The sequence below is a fragment of the Cibotium barometz genome, chromosome 18, assembly GCF_041138505.1.
Source record: "Cibotium barometz isolate CiBa-2024 chromosome 18, ASM4113850v1, whole genome shotgun sequence".
Classification (NCBI taxonomy): domain Eukaryota; kingdom Viridiplantae; phylum Streptophyta; class Polypodiopsida; order Cyatheales; family Cibotiaceae; genus Cibotium; species Cibotium barometz.
In genome coordinates this window covers 39924298-39942124 of record NC_141063.1, presented here as the reverse complement: position 1 = coordinate 39942124, position 17827 = coordinate 39924298, and the positions used below count along the sequence as shown (strand labels likewise).

The following is a 17827-nucleotide window of genomic DNA, read 5'->3' as shown; positions in this document are numbered from 1 at the left end:
TTGAGCCCAATTGAGCTCAATTGATATCAATTGACACCCAATTGATGTCAACTGAGCTTAATTGATATCAATTGACACCCAATTGATGTCAACTGAGCTCAATTGAGCTTAATTGATATCAATTGACACCCAATTGATGTCAACTGAGCTCAATTGACACCCAATTGATGTCAACTGAGCTCAATTGAGCTTAATTGACATTAATTGTAATAAATTAACACCCAATTGAAGTCAATTGGGCTTAATTAATATCAATTAACATCCAATTATTATCAATTGAGTCCAATTCGACTCAATTGATACTTAGTTTACACCCAATTTATGCAAATTGGATGTAAATTGGGCTCAATTGCGTCGAATTAGGCACAATTGACATCAATTGACACCCAATTAATATCAATTGAGTGTAAATCAAGTGTAATTGAGTCCAATTGGGCTCAATTGAGTGCAATGATGTCATGGACAATTGAGTCAATTGATGTAAGTATAGTTAGATTTAATTAGTGTGTCAATTGAACTTAAGGCCAGCAAATTATACAAAACTTTTTTTGTGCCAAGAATTTTGAACTTTTGACATCATAAATGAGTCCAAAAGGCCCAAAAATGGTAAGAATGACTGTGAACATGATTTTTTTATTTTTTTTTATTTTTTTTATTTTTTTATTTGTCCGTCGGGAAAATGGGTTTTCCCGGCGGGCCCGCCAGGAAATGTACATTTTCTCGAGGGATTACTGGCAGAGAAGGTTTTTGCAGGTCATAAAAAATGCCCGTGAATATACATTGTGATCACAAGAATTTTTATGTTAACAACAGGTTTTGTTAACGTGATCACGAAATTGTGAAGACGTTAATGAAATCCCTGCTTGCAAAGCCAAGTTATCTCACATGCTGCCATCGCAACACTCATGTACTCTGCCTCTGTACTAGATAAGGCCACTGTCGGCGGCTGCTTCTTGTCGCTCCAAGTAACATCTGCATTCCTAAAATAAAACATAAATCCAATAATAGATCTCCTATCTACACTGCTACCATCCCAATCTGCATCTGTGTAGCCATACAACTCTAATGGTACACGAGCCTCATAGAAGAGTGCATAATCCAATGTGGACCTCACATAGCGTAGTGTGTGCCTCATGCCATCCAAATGTGGATCTCCAAACCAACTAAGTAATTCATGTCTAGACTCGTGATAGTCATGTAGATCAAACTTCCAACTATTTTCCTATACATAGTGGCATTCTCCAAGACATCAACTGCATGTGCACTAACCTTGCTATGATGATCCAACAACACAGAAATGGGCTTACAGCCATCCATACCATACTTTGACACCATGTCCAATGCATACTGCCTCTGCGTTAACCAAGTGCCCTCAGGCGCCCTGATAACCTCAATGCCAAGAAAGTATCTCAGCTCACCCAAATCCTTCATCTCAAATTTCTATTTGAAGAGACCTTTTACATGCTCAACTTTTGGATCACTATCACTCGCAACAATAAGGTCATCTACATAGATGGTAATGACCACAATACCTAACTCACTCCTACGTACATAGAGTGAATGATCAGCATTCGCCGTATGAAAGCCAATGGTGACAAGATACTCTATGATTTTGTCATGCCATGCTCTCCGAGCCTACTTCAATCCATACAAGGCTTTACGCAGCTTGCATACATAATCTAGGTGACCCACATTCTCATAGCCAGGTGGGTGCTCCAAGTAAACATCTTCTTGCAACTCACCATGCAAGAAATCATTATTTACATCCATCTGATGCAAAGTCCATCCCTTAGTTGCAACCACTGCAATAATAACTCTCACAGTTGCCATCTTGGCAACATGACTAAATGTATCCTCATAGTCAATGCCATACATCTGAGCATATCCTTTAGCATCCAGCCTTGCCTTATACATTTCAATGCTCCCATCAGCCTTCTCTTATACCTTTCAAAGCTCGCATCAGCCTTGTGCTTCACCTCATAGACCCATTTACATCCAATGGCCTTTTTACCCTTAGGCAATGGCACCAAATCCCATGTTTCATTCACATCAAGTGTAGCCATTTCCTCATCCATTGCATTCTTCCAATGCACATTACCAATAGCATTCTCAAAACATGTGGGCTCTACATCCTGTACCACTTTTGCCATATATGATTTGTGATGAGCAACATAGCCATATATGATTTGTGATGAGCAACATAGCCATCATAAGTCAATCTCTGTACATAATTCTTAGTTCTACCATACCTGCATGGTCCTGGATCACTTTTGCAGCCTCATTAGCTTTCTTCACTCCTGGTGTTTTCACAGCTGGGATACTAAAATCCTCATCAAGGCTTTGTTCACAGCCATCTGAATCTGGTAAGATCGCATTTCAGGTACCTACTCAAAAGCTGATCACCAGCTCACTTCTCAGGAGACACCAATTTGTATGTGCCATACTTGTTAAGGACCCACCCCTAAACGCAAAACGTGGGCAACTCTCTTTAACCTCAAAAACCTTGAGCAAAGGAGGTGTTAATGCCACAAAAGGCACCACCGGCAAAGCACATTCAACAACACATTTAGATGATTCAGCAACTTCATGCTTTGCACGACTGGGCACACAAAAAGAAGCCAAAGGGGGTGGAGCAAGCAGCACCTCTATGACAGACTAGAGGAAGCAAAGCTAGGAATAAGACAAGCAAAAGTGCTCGACACACTAACAGAGTGCAACACATCACTCCTTGAAAGTGAACCCCCAACAGTTGGCTCAATAACAAGCAGCTTCTCATCACCTGTGGTTTGTGCCAAATATGAACCAGCGGCGGCAACCTTAATCCCTAAAGGTTAAGAGTTAGAACATGTCATATATCACTAGCTAGGAATATGTAATATATTGCTAGCCAGCAAGACTAGAAGCCTGTGAGGGAAAAAACATCGAAAGTTGTGCGGCAACAAACCAGGGAGCCGTATGTTTTTTAGCAAACCCATTCCAACAAACTCATAACAACATAAGCATACAATAAATCTGTGAGTATCTAGAGACTCGATGTTGCTCAAAATCTACGGATAGATTTTTTTTTTATGGTATTGAATCCTTTTCGAGGAGGAAAAGTTGCATGCACATCCGTAGTTTGATGATTTCCTCTACTAGTGGACAGAAGTTCCACTTGTCATACCCTTACATTTAATCCGTAGAGATTATATTTTGGTGTGAGATATGGCTATGAAGTTTTTACAAGAGTGCTTGTAGATTTGCTTGTCATTGGTTATAGATGGGTAGAAATTGCCAGCGATGGTCGGTAGGTAGTTTTTGCCGCTATAATGAGGAGGTAGTAAATGATATTTGCAAACTTGCGCTTCATAGTAATACCAAACATGAATAGTAGGAAGCTCCTACACTATCATCATCACGGGGTACTGTGATGGGGGCATTCATTTTAAATGAATGATGTGGTATGCACATGTTGATTCACACATAGTCGTTAATGTGATTACCATCGATTCTTTAAAAGCAACTTAGGGCTTCGTAGTAAGCTAAATCATTGTCCGTAGGCTGATAATGATTTGTGGTTGGTAGTTCATGCATTTTTTCTTTTTGAATGGTGCAATCCGTCCGAATGGTGCATAAGTGTGTGGCCACTTATGAATGGTTATGCAACAACTAAGCACTTTGGTGAAAGTGTGAAACCACGTACATGTTGCATAAACTACTTGTGCATAGTCACTACATATATTAGTGCGTAGACACTATATCACATCTTCATTGCAAGATGTTGTCAACTCTTGAAGGAGAGGAAAGTCTTGCTAGCTTTCTTCAATTGGCTATGACTCTGGGTAATTGAACATGATTTTATGCCTTATGCAAATGCGGCATGAGTAGATCTACAATAATGTTGTGTTGTGTGTGTCTTATTGGGGACATATAATGCTAGGCATGGTTCAATTTGGGATGGTCTAGGAGTATTCTTGGACCTGCGACACTAGTGCGTAGTTTGCTTTGAGAAGAGTTTTTGTGGGCAAAAACCTTTCTTAAGGGAAGAGGAGATCCCGTAGATTCAGCTAGTCGTGAAAGTATGGACGAGTAACACTTGGAGAGGTGTGTCTGGTGTAGCGGCGACTAGGAGTCAAAATTGAGAGTTATTAGCCTATGTGGATGTAATTCCACCCACCCATAGTGGTGCAAGAAAATTATCAAACATCTCTATATACTATATGGCCTGCTCGCAGATATAGTATGAGATAGAGATAGAAGTTTGATAGTAAAATTTGGAGGGATATCTTCAAAATTTGTATACTTTTTCTAAGTATAAATACAACAAACCATGGGTAGTTCGATGGTCAAACATGAGATAGGATATGCTTTGAGCATATGCATGTAATAGTGTGAAATACCAAGCTATTGGGCGTAGCCCCATTGTGTTAATGTATGGCCATAGAGCTGAAAGGAGAAGGTGCAATAGTGCACAAGATTGTGCAAAGACGTATAGAAAGAGATGTAAGCACGTAACCTTTGAGTAAGGTGATGTCATATCTTAAAGAACCTGCGTAGTCAGGATTTGTAAGATAGGAAAGTGCCAAGACAGGTGGTGTAACCCACACACTCGAGCTGCTGGAGAGCATTCAAGAGGAACTGGTCGAATCTTTCCCCAGTTTGTTTTTGTAGACAAAAACTCTTATTAAGGCGGGGGGGGGGGTGATGTCACGTAGCTTGTAATAGCCCACGTGAGCCGCCCGTAGTGGCAACAGAGCTCGACCGAACTTGGAGTCTGCACGTCGGAGCGCGGGTGGAGAGGTTCAAGGGTGAGGGCGCCCGGGTCAAAGTACCGTAGGCGGTCGGGCATGTGTGGACAGGCAGGCCACTTACTTTATATGCTTGGCAATGAGGTGTTATCCTCATTCTCTCTATGGTTAGGCAGTGACCATGAGCTCTCTACCTCCTCTTCCTCCTATGGCTATGGCGGAGTCCATGTTTGTTTGTTTCCATACAGAGAGAGTTTTATCTTAGGTTCAAAGAAAAACATCCAGAAGTGAACATCGGGCAACTCGCATTTGAGAAGCTTAAGACTTTTTTTGTATGCAAACTAAAGGATAGGAACACCTGCTATTGTGTCTACCATATACAAATGTTGTATCTTAAGGATTCTTTTAATAGTCTATGCATAGATTCTTTTGGGTTACATGGATCTTTGTGCCAATGCTCTTGTGATGTTTGCAAGTCCTCAGTATCACCACAAAAGTATTGCGCACATGAACATGTGTTTTTTTGGGATAACACACCTATGGGAGTCATGTTTATGCACCAAGAATCAGGACTCAATGTACCATAAGTATAAGTGCCTTAAGGGGGAGTGCAAAATTTGTGGTGTGAAGAGGCTTGTTGTTTGTCCGTGTGAAAAACTTGAAGTCACAAAAACTATAAGTGTGTAGGTTTTTGAAGACATAGAGGTTGGCCTTAATAGAAAAGGAGAGAAGAAAAATTGTAAAACTCTCTCCATGAAGCAGGTGCCTCTGAACAAGTTCATGGTAATGTTACAAGAGCACACATTAAAGTTTCATCAAGCATAATTGTGCTTACAGGTGGCAAGCCCAGCTGTTCAAGGATTGTTTAAGGGTATTCAGAGATGATACATTTGTCTTAGTTGTTGATTTTGTAGAAAACTACTCATTTAAAGCGCAAAATGAGATTCAGATCATGCATTGGCACACTAACCAGTGCACAATTCTGGTCCACATTAGTTATCGTTCTAGTGGCATATAAGATGGAGTAAAAAGGATATGCATTTCTACATATCATACGATAAGCAACATGATAGTCTTTTTGTTTAACATTGTTTTTTGATTCACCGTCGATGGCTTAAAGACCAAGGATTTCATTCCAAGAAGCATTGGGTGTGGTCAGACGACAAAGTTCAGCATCAGGCCATGGTAAAGCAGAGCATGATGGAGTAGGTGCAGTGGTGAAAAGGGCATGAACACATGAATAATTAAAGAGTGATGGGGTAATATTGAGAAAGGCATTTGACGTTATGTGATTCTTGCAGGAGACAATGCTGGAGTCAAATAGCCATGGCCTCGGGAACAAAAGCCACATAAGAAGAAGAGATAAGGTTGGGTTATGTCGATAGGTCTAACCCGTGGGCATGCACACGAGTTGGAGGGTCTCGGTCCATGCATTCCATTTGTGGCTTCTCAAAGCATAAATCAACACGTCTCAAGACTAGGGAATTATCATGCTTCTGTGGTGCATGCTTACACAATTGATGGAGATCATGTTCCAACAAATCATATGTTAAAGCTTGGAAGCGCATCACTGTTCAACCCACTAAAGAGGTGTGATCTGAAGAGCTACAGGTGGATGAGCCTTTGTATGAGGGATGTGAAGACTTCCTTGGTGATTTCTTAGTATCAGGTAACAATTTTGCAGTTAATGCACATGCTAATGATGAAGCAGCTGACTTTTACCTTTTAAAATGCATCACACCAAAGAAACAAGCGGAGAAACATCTCAAAGACAAGTGGGGAAACAAGATAAAGAGAGGTATATACTATGTTGCTAGTTTTTGGTATGAAGTACAAGCTAATGGTCACTCTTGTTTGCTTGACAACAAACCAGAGGTGTTCATCCTATCTCACCTTGTTAGATCCATCAAGTTACCATGCCACAAATCGGTAGTCTCTTTTATTTATTTGGCGAGGTAGACGAGGCAATCTTTAACTCATTGCCGTATGACACATTGGACATGTAATTTGTTGATGTGCCTTCTCAATGTCCTATAAATATTTATGATAAAATGCTTTAATCTTGGTGGTATCACAGACTTGTGGTGGTTATCGCACCTACAATTCCTATGGATCTTGGCATGTACTTGGCTCTATATCTTGAGATTACCAAGGTATCTTGCCTCATGAATATGTTCTTTATATCAATATTAATGTAAACTTTATATTTATTGCATGTACTTGGCTCATGACTATGTACTTTTCATCATTGTTCTGGATCCATACAATAATAGTGTTCAACGTCACCACCACGAAACATTTCAGCCCTAAAACGTTTCATGCCGAAATGCAGAGTTTTGTTGTAAAACGTTTCACCCTGTGATGAGAAGGCGACCCGAAACGTTGGACTGAAACGTCAATTTAAAAAAATCAAGACACAATAAATATATGTATTTTTGATAATATATTCAGAAAATAGGCATTTTAGATAAGCATTTCATATGGGGCGTTTGAGTATATGTTGAAAAAATTTGAGGAGTTTGAGGCAAAACGCGTTTCAGTGCAGTTCAAACGTGTTGCATGGTTATGCAGATAGTGTTACACAGAACCATGTGTGTTTCATACCTTCATAGGGTAGGTCCATAAATTAACATAGGAAAACCTATTTTCCTACCGTATAGATCTTCAATAAAACTACCATATCACATCATCTATACTATGTAGCACACAAGACCAACACCATAGAGCCCCTAAACTAGCAAAAACTAAACATTGGGGCTAGTAAAGGTGTGAGTCTCATAGGTATCTCATCAAGATAACTTTCCTTCTATATAGCTTTTTAGTTAGCGCATGATAACTGCTATTTAGAGTTAAGGATAGCAACATAGGACAATCAAATTGCTAAGTGCAATAACTTATTCTAGAAGAGTTGTAATATTTTTTCTTGTATTAAGATTAAGTGGGAGTACATATTGCGCTTCATTGATCATTTTCACTATTGCTACAAAATATTTATCTTAACTTCATTACTATTGAATAGGGGCCTGCAATGAGTAAAAAAAGAAAAATCCATTAATTAATGAAAGTGACTTTTAATAAGGTTGAGAAATGGATTGGTCCGACTAAGGTTGATAAATGAAAAAACAAGGACGTTTCAAGTTTAGATTGCAGGTTGAAGGGGCGGCTCTCCATATCTCTCTCGCTCGCTCGCTTGCTGCGGGTAGATATTCAGTCTATTATTTCCAACGGTTGCAACTGCTGAATAATGTGCGAGATGGCTCGCAGGGGGCGGTTGCATTAAGCCTTGCTGAATCTTGTTATGGCCAGGCGCAGGGGCAGAGGTCCTACTGCGGAGGCGGTTGTGAAGAAGAAGGCCGCGAAGAAGAAGGCCAGTGGTGGCAGCCCGGCGGTGAGGTTTGCGGATTTCTGCGAGGACTTGGGCGAGCGCGTTCCATTAATTCACTAATATTCAAGCCTCCTAGCTATGCAAAAGCTCCATTAATCTCCTCCTAATTCGGCTGGAAATGGCATCAGAAATGACCTCCCAGGCGCTCTCGCAAGCTTATGATAATTGTGATTAATTAGTGCTAAGCTTTGTTCGGCTTAGGCTTGGTGGTTAGTTTTAATGCATTTATGTAGTTAGTATTAATGATTATGATATGTTTAATTGTTGTTGACAGGAAATATTGATGGGTGATATACGTAGGGTGCTGGTGGTCGATGTGGATTATGCATGGGATTATAGTGCCTAGCCGAATGTTAATAAGAAAAGCGGGCTGGTAGTCCCTCCTGCAAATCAAACAAGAAGAAGACACTCTCTGTTGCAGGACTAGCTATGCTCCCCCCTCATAAAATCACTAACCCTTAAGGTCCAAGGCCTGATACGCAGGAAGTTTCTTGAGAGGAAGCGCATCTTATTGACCCAGATTGAATTTGCATGTAATACTACGTAGGTTGCCGGATTCTGATATTTAATGTTTGCTCACGATGGGGCTGCTAGAGAGTTTGTGGGTGTGACACCAAGTATGAAAATTCTAACTCCATAGGAATTTTCTTTGGTATATTTAAAAAATATCTGTGGTGACAGAATTTTGATCGGCCTTGTCTCTGTGGAGCTATGATTTTTTCCGAATAGGAGAGTGAATAGGAGAGTGAATAAAAGTAGTATAGCGACTACAAAAAAAAAAAATCAGCAAAAACCCAAAAGATGTAGCTAATCCATCATTTACCATCCCTGCTCTTTACTATTGCACTTGCATGTCGAATACCAAAAAAAGTGTTAAGGCTACAAAACATTCTTGCCAAGAAAAAAGAACTCATGCCATGTGTAATGTCCTTGATCACAATGAAGGCCCTTTTCTTGACTACTATAGTGCATGATAATGCTCCATGACATGGCTAGACAATGTGTCCTTGGCATTGTACATCATGTTCTCCCTTGCATACTCCTTGGCTAAACAATGTGTCCTTAGCATGTTACATCATGTTCTCCCTTGCATACTCCTTGGGATTATCTGTAGTTCTATAAAGCACCAACCAAGGGAATAGAATGCTTAGTAAGGTAGTAGGGGTCTTGATCATTATCCTCGGGGTCAAATGTCTCAGGACATATACAACATTCCCATGGGTTGCAAATGCTCTTGTACCTTGTGTCATGTATAAGAAACATGTTATCAGTATTAAGGGTACAGTGAGCACTCTATAAGGCTTCGAAGCACTTAAAATATATTGGCTTTGACGAATCTACTTGTTTGGGGACCCCTCGCACATCACCCATCATAAAATCAGCTTCCCTGCAATGTCTTTGGTCGAGCATATCCAACCAAAGAGTGTGCTTTATTTTGGGAAATCACGTTTCCATGGCTGCTCACATATTCTCCCTTGTGCAAGAACTCCATAACACAACTATGAAATGCATTGCACAACAATGTAAAAAGTTCTTGACATCAGGCCGTGCAACATACTGAAATTGAGGTTTGTTCCACTCCTTTGGTGGGGTTATCACTTGTTATTCACTGGAGATGTTTGTGTTGACATGTCCCTTGGCACGTCCCCTATACTAGGATATCTTGTATCTTCTTAGAAATAATCCATTCATGTCAAACACCAAAACCTGTGTTTTCGATGGTATTGGCAGCACAACCATAATAGTTAGTGGTGCTACATCAACCCATCACTTTAACGGCTTTCATCTGAGTTTTCTTCAACACAATGCTCATCAGTAGCACCACCATCAAGGTGGTTTACAACAAGAATGTCATATCCATCATCAACATGTTGTGCTTCAGCACTAGCCTGCTCATCATCAACATGCTACACTTCATGAAAACCCTGCTCATCACCAACACGTTGCACTTCATCATCAACGTCACATTGCACTGAATCATCAAAAATATGTTTATCATCACCAACAAGTTCAACATCAAAACTTTGCTTATCACCAACAAGTTGCGCATCATTAACACATTGCATCTCATCAGTACGCTGCACATCATCAACACCTTGCATATCAACAACCGAGTGCTCATTATCAACATGTTTTGCATTATCAACACCCTGAATATCAACAAACTGAGTGCTCATTATCAACATGTTTCTCATTATCAACACCCTAAGCTTTATGAACATCTTGCATCTCATCATCATCCTGTTCATCATCACCACCTGTGGCAGAAGGATTTTCCCCAACTTGAACAAGTTATAGGCTAAAGTGAACCCCCGAACCCGCGGGGCCACGCTACTCACCCAAGATGCATAATGGGAGAAATGAATAAAAATTCATTTCTCACCCAAGATGCATAATGGGAGAAATGGTGGTCTCTCTCTCTCTCTCTCTAGCCTCTCTCTCTCTCTCTCTAGCTTTCTCTCTCTCTCTCTCTCTCTCTCTCTCTCTCTCTCTCCTCTAGCTTTCTCTCTCTCTGTACCCTGCTTTCTTCACCTTCTCAATGGGCCTGCACCCCGAGTAGCCCGCTCCCTCTCTCTGGCAGCCCCTGCCTTGCATTCTCGGCACAGCCCCTGCCAATGGCTCCAATCGCAGCACAGGCTTTGAAGATGCAAGCATATGTCACTTCATTTGGAAGGATACCCTTTCACTGCATTTGTTCGAAACAGTCTAGAGCCTTCTGGCACTTTCCTTTTCAAGCATAGCCTGCTACTATTAATGTAATATAGCTGCTGTTATACATGTCAAGTAATGCTCGTGCTTTCTGAAGCTCACCACACTTTGCATACATTGCACCGGCCACCTGTAGTGCAGCAGCAGATCTGAGAAAGAGAGAGAGAGAGAGAGAGGGCGGAGACACCGCTCATTGAAGCCATGTACTTGAAAACAGCCAACGCCATGGCTATGTCTTTTCCAAGAAGGACACAGGTACCCGCCCTCTCCGTCCTTCACACTTGCACACCATTGCAAGCTTTCCTCTTCTGATCAGAAGGACGGAGAGGGCGATCAGAAGAGGAAAGCTTGCAATCAGAAGAGGAAAGCTTGCAATGGTGTGCAAGTGTGAAGGACGGATAGGGCGGGTACCTGTGTCCTTGGAAAAGACATAGTCATGGCGTTGGCTGTTTTCAAGTACATGGCTTCAATGAGCGGTGTCAAGCAAACGAAGAGAATGAAGGAGATCACCAAAGGGAGTCCTGGAATGTTGCTGCTCTTTTGAGGTAACACTGAAACCCTAACTCTTTCTTTCTTGTAGGAAAAGCTAACAGAAAATCTCTATAGCAGACCTACATTATTGTTTTGAAGAACCAACACATGCGGCCGTGTAAAGAAAGCATTCAGGAATTGCGATGGCATCTATATAAGACATGTTGTAATTTGGTCTGTTGCAGTGGTAACCTGGTTGTGTCAAGGCAACCTCTACTTCCAAAAGTGCTATCAGTAGAGTCTCCTTGCCCGGGTACTGTCAATGGGGAAAAAACAGCAGACCTTCTGCGCCATCTTAATGCTCGCAAGCGATTTGTGCCGTGGTGCTCTTCAAGAGAGGCTTTATCCCCTCTCATAAAAATCATACCCATACCTCCAGCTTCAAGTTCTGCGGTGGATGATGACACATCAGAGGAGCTTCCCCCTGGTATTGAGCCACTTGTTTTGTGGCAGCCAGAAGATGATGACAAAATGGATCAAAAATACACACCTATTGTTGTTGACCCACGTTTGGTCAGGTTCTTACGTCCTCATCAAAGGTATTTTCTAATTATAATTTATATTCTTCAATGATCGAGGAGCTTCGACATGAGGAGAGGTTCTATATTGTGTTTTCATGTTCTCAATCTGCTAAATTTTGTCTAGATGCTTTCAATTGAGGAGTGTCTGATATGAGGAATGCCATTAAAAAAAGTTCTCCAAGAGCTATTGACCTTGTGTCCTTTCATAGAGAAGGCTAGGGATTAGTGGCTGTGTTGGTAAGGGAGCTCCCCTCATAGAGCAAGCAGCTAGTTTCCCATCTTTTCTTGCATAATATTTTTCAATCTGTCAACTATCTTTCTTGGGAAAAGCAGAGACTTAGCAGCATGTTTAACATACCTATGTATGTACAGTGTTTACTTTTTCCTATTGTTTGTCTATACAATTCTTGAATAAGTGCATACCAATTAAGAAGCAGACAATGCCAAAACTGTCTTAACAGTTCTCAACTCCATTTAATCTCCAGTTTTTGTATTGAGAGAGAGAGAGAGAGAGAGAGAGAGAGAGAGAGAGACTTAGTCTTTGTGGTCTGAGGGCCACTATGTATATGTTTTCCATGCAAGTCATGCGACCTTTATTTTGTATTCCATTTCAGAAATTTAACCAACCAACCATTACGAGAGAGAGAGAGAGAGAGAGAGAGAGAGAGAGAGAGAGAGTGTGTCTTAGTCTGTGGTCTGAGGACCACTATGTATATGTTTTCCATGCAGGTCATGCAACCTTTGTTTTGTATTCCGTTTTAGAAATTTGACCAACCAACCATCACGAGAGAGAGAGAGAGAGAGAGAGAGAGGTCTGCAATAATTTCATGGCTTTGCCATGCTGCCAAAGCTAGAGGCTTTCCTCATTAGCTATCAGATTTGCTAAACTATATGTTTGTTGTACTTAATTTGTTCTTCTCTCATAATGCCACCATTTAGGTGTTTCATCATTTGTGGTTCACATCCGAATGTGAAGCTGCATTCTAAATGTGTTCTGCTGAATGGACTTCAGAATTAAGGTTTAAAAATGGTTACCTTTCTTGCTGGACAGTAGCCTGTTGGACACAATCTCTTCATTCAGTTTTCCTTTGTGCGTAATGCAGGGAGGGTGTGCAGTTTATGTTTGAATGTGTCACTGGTTAACGTGAGTTTTCAAAGTCTAACACAAGTCTTGCTGGCTGCATACTTGCTCTTTTGGGGTAATTAATTGCTCTTTTGTGTTCAAGTTGAGGTCATGCACCATACAATTGTACTTGCTTACTTTGGTAGCGGTCATTCATACAGGTTGGGAAAGACATTGCAGTCACTCACACTGCTTTGGACTTTGCTAAAGCAAGGCTTTGATGGTTCTCCCATGGCAAAAAAGGTTTTGATAGTTACACCAAGTCTCGTTAGCAACTGGGAAACAGAAATTCAAAAGTGGCTTGCAGGACAAGTGAAAGTTATGGCTTTGTGTGAGCCTACATGGGGAGAAGTCATCTCTGCCATAGCTGGATTTTTGGCTCCTGGCAGTGTATATCAGGTATGCTCTTTAAGCCCTTACTTTGTAAGACGTGTAATGTCTCCCTAATACGGCCTATGACAGGTCTACAACATCAAATGCATAGACCCTGATAACTGGTAACTAGCACAAGTTAGCAAAAGAGGAAAGTTTAATGTTGTGTTGTGCACTTGGGTATTGGAGATTTTTACAGGAGAAATCTGGATGGTAAAAAATAAAACTTGTTTTAGCTTGAAAAGTAGTGATTATTATTATTATTATTTGCACAATAAAACATGGCTCATTATATTCCAACATGAATCAAGATACAATTGCATCCACAAGTGTTATAGCTCAATAGGCTACCACAGTCCTAAAGCAATAAAAAAACTGGAGGTACAAAACTGAGTGTAAATCACACTAAGGAAACAAAATAAAAAACAAAGGTGGGGTTAATGGCACTAATAACCAATCATTAGGAACATAGGACCATCTCGGTGAACCATCCAAGAGGGAGAAGAAAACCTAATATCTACTCTCTGTAGCCTTGGATAAACCTTGCAGGTTGCATCTAATCCCAAGCACCCCTCAAGACATGGACTGTATCTCTTCAAACATCCATAAGACCTTGCATTATGGAAGGCGTCTCTCCAATAACTTGAGAGTATATTCCTCAAAACGGACCAAACCTCATTTCTAATGTGTGAATCCTCCTAAATCACTAGTAAAGAACTTTCATTACAAGTACCATTGTGTATGTGGAAGATAACTTTCAACATATTTGTTCCGGTTAATTCGGGCTTCTACAATTGAACAAAAAATAGACATCGTTGAACTTTAATCCGGGCTTCTACAATTGAACAAAAAAATAGACATCGTTGAACTGAATCTCTTCATACCTCCCTCGTCCTCCTCAAGGTAGGTTGCTGTATCATCTGCATTCTCTTGATCTAGCAACTCCTCTCCAATAGGTAATGTCAAACCTCTAATACTTGTTCGACAGCCCTTATGAAAGAACATAGGCTCGCCGCTCTACGAAGAATAAAAACAAATAAGGTGCAAGAGGACAACCCTCGTCGATAGATCTTTATAACTACAAATGACTCCTAGATGTGATGCCCAATGATCAATCTATTGTGAGCAAACCTTTAGAGAGTAGAAACTTCTTTGATCCACTCCATTTGAAAACCCAATCTCCTAAGGGTCCCCTCTGGAAAAAGCACCAATGCACTCGAGAAGAGGCGTTGTCTAGTAGCCTGAAAGAAAATAAAGGCAATGTCTAAGATTCTACGATATTGGACAAAGCGCGTGTGCGAGTCATGGATGAGGTGATAGATCTGATAAGAAGGATTTAATATGTTGCTGATGACTTTTGCCAATGCCTTGTAGACAATTGACATCAAAATGATCGATCTCCACTATCTCAAGTCCTTTCTATCACCTACTTTTGGAAAGAGGCAGATCAAGCTAGTTGAAGCATCCACCCAGATGAAAAATTCCTTCCAAAGGATACAAGAAGGGATCTCCTCAAACAATCCCAAAAAGCAACAAAGAAAATCTTAGAGAGTCCATCCACACTTTGTGCCTCTTGGCTCTTGAAAGCTTCAAGAATCTCTTGCTTAGAAAAGGGAGTCATCGAAGCTCTACTCATTTCCTGAGTAACCAGACTTGGAATGCTGTCCCACACAATCTCCATGTCCCTTAAAGCTCGAGGAGTAGTAGTGAACCATCACTATCTCATAAGCATTTGACATGATCACCCATTGCCCTCTGCCCATGGGCTTTGAAAAACTTTGTTCATTCTATAGCCCTTTCAGGCCTAGAATGACACAAATAGTGATAATGAAACTCCAATCTTTCTTCCAAAACCAAGTTAAGAGCCATTTTGGCTCTCAAATCTTGCATCTAAGAATTGGGGGAGAAATGTTGTTGCTGTAAGCAGTGAATGGGTGGAGAAATTATGTAGCAGAGTTGGTGGGAAATGATCAAGGAGAAATAGAAATGTTCAAGAGAATGGAATAATTTAAAGGTGAAATTGCAAGTAGCTAGTAGTGTGTCGATCATTAGAGCCTTATTATGTGTCATTTTATACCTATACCATGCTTCAATCCTCCCATTGTCTGCCTTTTCTAATCAAGTGCTAACACATGCTTAATAATGGGAGTGTTGGGGCTTTAGAAGACCCATCAATTCTTATGTTAATTAGGGGTCCGCACCTGATTGCATTGCCCTTTTCTTATCTTCATTACCAAAGGCCATTAGTGGTCTTCCCCCCTTCTTCCTTGTAAAACAGCCCTCCTCTTCGAGCACCTGCTCATGTACGATAGCATTCTTTGTGTTGTAATGGTTATACAGTTCTCTGATGGCAGCGTATCCTGGAGATATTTTTTTGGATCATGTGCGAGGGCTCTTTTTTTTATTCTTTTGTGTTGCAATAATCATGGGTGGCTGGCTTCTTACGCACCTGGAGTGAGCAGCAGATCTTCTTTACAATGAGGTCTGGCCCATTGGGAATACATGACTCCACGATGGCCCGATCTACCCCCTTTGATTGTACATAACTTGTTGGGCATCAGCCCTTTCTAGTGTGGTTGGGCGCACTTGTATCTCTTGGTGCTGTAAGCACACGTATGTATTGGGATTTCTAGTAATATAATCAGCTCTGTTTCTTTGGTAAAAAAATAATCATGGGTGGCTTGTAAGAGGTGCTCTAATAGTTTGCACCCACAATGCTTGTGTTTTTTCCTCCAAAAAAAGTATCTTCAACATAGCATTGCCATCTGGTTCCATACATGTCTTCAAAAGACAATTTGACTTTGCCACATGTCATCCGGGTCTAGAAACTCTTCGCATAATACTTGCAGGCTTGGAAGGGTTTCCATAAAGGCTGATGATACTAGCTTGAACTTGAGAAAGTAAGAGTTTTCGTTTTTGACAATGACATTAAAATTTTTAGCTTTACACAGTTTCTATGCAACTAGCCGAAATTTTGTGTGCTTTTTCAGTAATTTGTTGACTTACCTATTAGTGTCATATTGAGAAGGAAACTGCAATACCAGCTGCAATTTACTTGCTTGGTAAAAAAACATTCAAATCTGTCTAATATTGTCTATGCAGGTGTTAATTTTATCATATGAAACTTTCAGAATGCATGCAAAGAAGCTGCAGCAGGCAGGCAGTTGCGATTTGCTTGTATTTGATGAAGCTCACAGACTGAAGAACGATCAGACATGCACCAACAAAGTATCAGATTTATTATGTTCAGTATAACTTACCAAAGTTTTCTCAAAATTAAGTGTAGACTTTCTTAATCACCCTACAATCCCCTGCTGGTATCTTATTGCAACATTTGAAGCAGGCTTTAGCGGGTCTTCAATGTCAAAGACGTGTGCTGTTATCTGGTACACCCATGCAGGTGAATTTTGGCTTTTATCTTCTCAAGGAGATTGAATCAGTACATGTACACTAACTATAAACTGTGTACAGAATGATATGGAAGAATTTTTTGCAATGGTCAATTTTACAAATCCAGGGATTCTTGGCGATGCAGCTACATTTCGACAATACTTCGAGGTTGTTACTTAAACATGACCATTGGCACACCCAACTTGTACGCTCATTATGTTCAAGCATTAGGAAGGAGATCAGCTCACTTTGAGTTTTATACAGGCTCCGATTCTCAATGGGCATGAACCAAGTGCAAGTGAAATGGACAGGGTCAAGGGGGCAGAGCGATCTGTTGAGCTTAGCAAAAAAGTTAACCCGGTAGCATGTGTGCTGCACTTCGATTGAAAAGCTTTTACTTTTTGAGAGAAACAGGTTGCTGACTGCTTGTTCTCTTGCAACGCAAAAACACAGTTCATATTACGACGAACAAATGCTTTGTTTACCTCCAAAGGTATTCAACATTTCTTCAATTCAACTCTGCCAGACTGCCTCTATCCCTCTCCCTTACACACACACACACACTCTAATCACCAGGTCTATCAAGGTCAGCTTGGCAACAAACCAGGATCAGCTTATTGGCAAAGAAAAAATATTTCTAGAGGTGGGATTAATGCATTTGCTCCCTCTACTTCTGGAAAACTTCGTCTTCAAGGATCAACACATACAGATGAGACAGTAAGGTTTTAAGTTGTTGTTAGCACATTTTTACTACATTATTTTTCTGCATACAAAGCGTACATGTACATGTGGTTGTCTGACACCTAGGCTTAATTGTCTTCCGGAATTTTGTGGTGCATTTGATAACCTAATGTGCCGTTTTTATGGGCTTCGATACGAGCAAGCAAAGTGCTTCTAATGTTTGGATAACTTTTGTGCTCTACTAGGTCATGAAGGATTGCAAAGGACTGAAACTGAGGAAAGAGAATTGGCCAATTTTTTGCAAAAAACGACCTCTCTTCGGGCAAAACTTCATATGGTACCAAAGGCACTTCAGTTGATCCGCCATTACCACATCATCAAGTGGTAG

General features: G+C 40.6%; 1 pseudogene; it reads left to right on the top strand.

Annotated features, from left to right (window-relative positions):
* The first annotated feature begins 10889 nt into the window (after nucleotides 1-10889).
* LOC147629334 (DNA repair and recombination protein RAD54-like) lies at nucleotides 10890-17827 on the top strand (annotated as a pseudogene).